Source organism: Camellia sinensis, chromosome 4 (genome assembly GCF_055761805.1).
Source record: "Camellia sinensis isolate YWXY chromosome 4, ASM5576180v1, whole genome shotgun sequence".
In the NCBI taxonomy this organism is placed as follows: Eukaryota; Viridiplantae; Streptophyta; class Magnoliopsida; order Ericales; family Theaceae; genus Camellia; species Camellia sinensis.
Window position 1 is genome coordinate 105,784,999 of NC_138964.1, and position 7,013 is coordinate 105,792,011.

A 7,013-nucleotide genomic window follows, 5' to 3' on the forward strand; every position below is an offset into this window, starting at 1 on the left:
CCTCAGGGAAATAGGCATACAACTAGGCCTGGAAGAGCCAGAAGGGGTCACCACAGTTGCCAGAAATCTTCTTGTCGACAAAGGAAAATAGGGCCTTGTAAAGGGTGGCAAGAAGATAAGGGGCTAAAGCCATAAGTTGGCCATCTTGCATACACAAGGCAAGGGGGAGGTATTCTTTCGTGATCTTGTACCCAGGGACATAAAAAAGAAACTCACAAAGCCAAAGTAAGTAAAAAGCAGTTCTTTCTTTATCATCGACAGGGGAACCAGGCTTGCCTTGGTATTTTTTGGCAAAATCTGTATAGCACATGTCAGTGTTTAAAGTAAATGTCACTTTTGAAGGCTCAAGGAGAGCATGAATTGGATTGCCCAAGATTGGGAGGCTAGTCAAGTGAGCTACATCTAAGATGGTAGGGGAAATCATACCAAAATTGAGGAGTAGGGAGTTACTAGACTGCGACCAAAAGCATGCAGCAGCAGCAATCAGTCCTTTGTCCACGTCATAAATTTTAGTTGACAGTCTAATTGCTTCACCAATGCCCTGGTGCTTCTATACTTCAGCGTCGTGACCTTCAATTCTCCTGGCCCAGCTTCGCCAATCAGAGTCTGGTGACCTCCACCCTCTGAGTGGGTTTTTGCTGACATTCCAGTTAGTCCACTTGAGTCCAGCTTGGTTGAAAAGAAGGTTCTCACCATTACCAAGGGGATAGTATAGAGCTAGCTCGTCTGGGAAGTAAGACGCGAAGGTAGGGCCTAGAGTAGCCTTAGCGATAGAGCTTGTGCTGGGCAATAGGGTTGCACCAAATTTTAGAGGAGCGATACGTGCTCTGATAGGGTCTGGGAAGCGGAGTAGGTCTTTATTGTTCTCCTCAGATGGAGATGGTTGAGATTTTTTCGGCGCCATGGCTTAGGGTTTTGTGGTGCTCTGGTTTTGAACGGCAATGGTTGAGAAGAAGGAGTACAGTCTGGGGAGTTCGAATCAGAGGGAAATGAAGTGGTTTGAAGTTGAAAGGGTGGGTCTTTTATAGGTTATGATGGGGCCAGTATATTTAAAAGCTCTTATATTGGGCTGTACTTTATGTTTGTTTTGGGCCCGTATTAAGAAATTTGCTATTGGACCCAAACAATGGCCCCCTCGTTGAAGTTAAATATCATATGACTTGGACCTCACAAGGGGGGACCCCCATGACCCCCTCTCTCTCTGATTGGCCACTTTTTTTTTTTAATTTTTTTTTCAATTTCTTCTTTTTTTTTTCCTTCTCCAATCAACAACCCCCACGTGTATGTGTGGGGGGGCTGGGGGTGGTGCAGGTGGTGATTGGAGGGGGTTTCAATCACTTCCGCAATATTTAACTTGAACATGGGGGCCATTGTTTGCACCAAGTTTTTCCAGTCTCTGTCGACAGATGGTCCACTTAATCGAGGGCATGTGGCCAAGTCTGAAGGAATGTCCACAACCTGAAAGTGGGCTCTCTGCATGTGGGTCACCTAGAAGTGATAGGGGAAGTTTTTACCACCAGTCATGGAGTTAGTGGGCACACTTTCAGGAGGAAGCATGAGACAAAGCAGGAGCCTTGCTCTGTCGACAGAAGTTTAAAACAGTTGGTGGCCATGAAATAAACACAAGAAAATGGAGCTCGATAGATAGAAGTGGAGGATTAGTATTGATATCCGTATACTGTTTTTGTGGCCCATCATTGCATGATCCCACACGTCTACACATAACTGCCACTGTAACTGCCCCCTGACTTCGAATCTTCAAGTCCCCTGAAAACCAATATTGACTCTTCCCCGTCGACCTTCCTTTTCACCATTGTGGGGCATGTCCCTCATCATTATGAGTTAGTGGGCATACTTTCAGGAGGAAGCATGAGACAAAGCAGAAGCCTTGCTCTGTCAACAGAAGTTTCAAACAGTTGGTGGCCATGAAATAAACACAAGAAAAGGGAGATCGACAGATAGAAGTAGAGGTTTAGTATACTTGGAACGCCTAGAATGGAGATCGTTGGTTTCGATATCCGTATACTGTTTTTGTGGCCTATCATTGCATGATCCCACACGTCTACACCATAACTGCGACTGTAACTGCCCCCTGACTTCGAATCTTCACGTTCACTCTGCCAAATATTGATGCTTCCCTGTCGACCTTCCTTTTCACCATTGTGGGGCATGTCCCTCATCATTATGAGACAAAAATCGACAGAATATTGTCCACTAAACACAACCACAATCCTTGCAAACTGGGCCACTGAACCGCAACACTTGGCCACTCACTGTTACTGCCCTTGACTATGAATCATCAAACTCTGCCAAATATTGAATTTTTCCTGTAATTTAATCAAAATATATTCAATGTCGGTAAACTTGAAAATATGTTTGAAATAACCTTTTTCTGTATTGTAATGACTTAAACACAATTGTTGTCCTACATTTTACGTAACGAAAATACACAACTTATTTATATCAAAAACAAAATATGCATCTCGGGTTTATAATCAAAAAAATGGGAACTACTTTTTTTAAAAAAAAAGTTCACTCATATTTTCAGCTACATTCTGATTGGATATTAGATTAAAAATTCCTCTTTGCACCAATTTTTCCCACATCCTCCCAACAGCTGCTCCATTCAACTAACATTGAATCTTGCATGCCACCTGACTTACACGCTGGAGCAGTTACTGGCAGTGCTCATGGATTTAGTGGCCACCCTCCAAGAGGAAACATGAACGAATTGGGAGTCTATATCTGTCGAGGAAAGGCTAAAAGGACCTGGGCACAGGTGGCAACTTCAATTATATGCTCTTCGACAGGTACAAGTGAAGCTTTTATGTGGTTTCAATACACGGAAATGACCGTGCAGATACAGAAGTTGCACAGAAGCAGTTGCAGAATTGGCAGATCATGGGGTCGTGGAAATTTTATAGCTATAAAGGGCAGAATGTTTGCAGAGAGAGAGGACATGAACAACAACACAACTTACTTTCTACATTGTAACTTCTGTGTAGTTTTTTCCCTTCTACTTTCTACTTTGTTACAAACAACACAACAACACAACAACTTACTTTCTACTTTCTACTTTGTTACTTTCTACTTTGTTACCATCAGTTCATCGAAAGAAGTCTTTATCCATTTCAAGCATTTGAACCAATACCACAATTGCTTGATTTTCTTCTTGAACTTGTCAACTTTAAATTACTGCTTCGTTGCTGTCGATATAGGCCCACCATAATTTTACTAACAATAAACCCATACTTCCATAGTAAACATTAAATAATTTCACAACTCCTGTTCGTAACTCGTAATTCATATACCAATCGGCATGAAGATAAAGTAACATGTTCGTTGGGTTACTTTCTCCAAGTAACACCCAAAATTAACTGCCACTTGGATTATATACAAAATGCATGTGCTGGTATGTAATTTTGCAAACCCACTTGGACAAAATTCGTATTTTACTCGAAATATAATACTAATTTACCGACACAAGTCATAACAAATCAATACAAAGCGAAACACATCGTTAGTTGATAAACCACACCGCAAAAAACCCTTCAGTTAGATCCAACCAAATATGGAACAGAAACAAGCAACCCGCAATAGGAATCTTGGAATACAGACATAAGCCAATTTCCCACCGAAAACAATACACAGACAACCCATATATATCTCACCTCACATTCAATTAGTTTTCAAAATGACAAGTCACTGCAAACACAAATGACAACATCACTCTAAACAATATGAGAAATTTACAACTCATGGCCTTGTACATAAGTAACGTTGTGCCATTTCCTGGCATTGTGCATAACCAATTATTTACATGTTACGTAAAACAATCCGTGCAAAATGAAAACTACATACATTATTTCCATGTGTTTTCAATAGCTAGTACTGTCTACCTAATAAATTAAGTGAATAAGTAAATCATACAAATTATACAATTACCTGATTCACCTCATCAATTGTGTTCGAATCATTTTTCCACACTGCTGCTTCAACACTACCGTATTGGCCCACAGGCTGCTTGGAATTAGGAGAAACATCGAAAAATAGTCGCCGTTGCTTAATGTGCGGTGTACTTGGATCCACCAACCCAATTTTGCAGCAAACGGGCAATGACTCCGCATTGTACTCACGGTCAGTTATGTGGGGTGTATCTGCATCTGAGTTAGTACCCACTGTTCGACTAAACCGAACCTTAGGACACGTTCGCTTTGTGTGCCCAATGCATTTGCAATTTCCACATTTTCTTGGTCTTCGACAGTTGGATGAGGCCCGTCCTGGGTTCTCTTTTGTTTTCACAACATCAGGATCTTCTACTCCAAATTGTCGTTAGAATGAATGTTTCCCTTGTCTCCATTCCCACCGTTCAAATTCCTCTCATATAGCTCCTTCATCCAGCTCGTCATCGGAAGACATGCATCCCTAGCCTCTTTGAAACCTTCCGTTGATTGCGAGGCATAGAAACACATTTCGTTGTAGGAAGAACTCAATATCCCATACCGGGCCGTCTGTGTTGTAGTGCTATCAATTGAGGGTTGAGGCCATTGCTGGCCATCCTTGCTTGCAGCACTTGTCCATCTATGCAGCACACAAGTTGGGGGAATTTGCGTTAAATTTTTAGCTTTCATAACACATATCATGTGGCAGCAAGGTAGCCCCAACGACTCAAACTTCATGCAAGAACATCTCATTGCAGCATCCACTAGACTGTGTGTTACTATCCATGATCTGTCCTTCACTTTGTACTTATGAATATAGTAGCATTTCTGACCATCCGGCAAAGGGAACACGTCCTTGACATTCAACTTCCCTTCTTCTAAGATTTCATCACGGAACATTCTAAATATATTTCGGGTGAATAGCTCAGCTCCATGTCTCTCTATATCTCGCAATGGAGTAATTAATACCGGAAAATTGTTATTTGTTTCAGCATCATCTCCAGCCTCGTTATACCTTATCCTTGCAAGAGCCCGATCATAGTGCCTAACAAATTCATATAGCTTCAATTTGTGTTGGAGGAAGGGGTTGAAATAAGCATTCATACACTCTGAGCGCTGAGTGCTCTTCATCCCAGCAAAGAAATGTCTACGCATATATGCCTCAGCCCACATATGACGCTTCTCATATGTCTCCAACACCCAACTGTTGGTTTGAAGTCCAAATTTTTCGACCATTGTCGTCCAGCCACGCTCAAACTTTGTCTTATCCGTTTCCATGTCCATGCACTGCTTGAAAGCATGTGCAAAGCCACTTATGTGAACATTTGAAATAGCATTTTTCCCAAGATGCCAATTACATAATTGATGTCTTGCGTCTGGAAATACTCTTCTGATTGCCTCTCGCATCGCCTTATCCCCATCTGTCAGTACGGACACAGGTGCTTTATTGCCCATCGCCTCCATAAATGTTTCCAAAACCCATGTGTATGTCTCAATTGTCTCATTAGCTAGCAAAACACATGCAAATATCGTGGTCCTAAAGTGTCTAGTCACACCAGCCAACATGACAAATGGTTTCTTGTATGCATTGGTTCTGTAAGTTGAGTCAAATATCAACACATCACCAAACTTTGCGTAGTCGGCCCGCGATTTCGAATCTGCCCAGAACAGATTTTGTAACTTGTTATCGTTACACACATCATACTTGTAAAAAAAACGTGCATCAACATCAAGTTTTGCGCATAGGTAAACCAACGCGCCCTGCGCATCACTATCCTCAACTTCTACTCTACGTTCGGCTTGAATATGGTTGTGCAGATCCGTACGGATGAAACCAACATTCTCATAAGACCCGGACTGATTTTCCATATAGTCCATGATTTGGCTAGTCTTCACACCGACATTGCGCATAGCCATTGCTTGAGCTTTGTCAGCGCTGTTTAAACTGCGATGTGACCTCAGATACATCACACAGTGTTGTTCTGCCAATTCATGGTTGTGGTCTGCGACGAAGTGAGTCACAACATACTTTCCCCCTTCACCAGCATCCGCATCGTACCGTATGTGAAATTGGGCTTTGCAACCTACTCTTGTTAGTGCCTTGGGAGCTGTACTCTTCTCAGCAACACGGTCCAAGTATTTTGGTAATCTCTGACCTTCCCTTGAACACAACCACAACCTACTAACGAATTTATTTCTGTTAAATCTGGATTTTCGTATACTGAATCCCTTGGCTTTAGCATACGCATTGTAGAAATCTTCTCCATCTTCGACCGAATCAAATTTTTGTTCCAGAATAGCACGTTAAACATCACCAACAATGTCATTGCGATGAGCATCGTCAACCATTTCTTTTTTCACATCGGCTCCGCCATCTTCAACGTTCATGTTGGTTGCTTCTTCATTGCTCGGACCAGCTTCGCAACCATGATCAGGTTCTGCCCGACTTTCATTCATCAAATGAATGTCATCTGCTTCATTTGGAATGTCATAATCATCACCTTCCCTTTTAACTTCCGCTGGGGCCATACTGCACATGACATTATTACAAACAATTACTTGATGACCGAAAATTGTTAACACAAACACAAACATGACATTTTCACACGGTTTAGCTGTTTGTGCAAACACAAACACTCGCTTGAGAAAGAAAAAGAGAAAGGTTAGCTGCCAATGGAGGGGTTTCCGTAGGAGCGAAGCGTAGAGCGGTTGAAGTTAGGATGGGGGTTTAGTTGAGGGAAAATAGCTGAAGTGAACGGGCCAGAGAGACAGAGAGGGAGACAGAGAGAGGGAGACAGCTCCATAGCTCATATCTAGTTCGAGAGAAGGGCTTCACTTCAGCAATGGAACCAACACAACCTTGTAGTTACGTTGTTGTTGGAAATCGCCCGTTATACTGTTCCCTACAGAGCTTCGTCAATGGAACGAACCCAACAGGGGCTTCTCCCTGTTAATGGAAATCAACAGTTACACTGACTCAACCTTACACAGAGAGGAGAACAGAGAGAGATAGAGACAAAATACAAAGAGTGAGTGGGATGCAATTATGCAAATACAAGCATTAACCGGTTG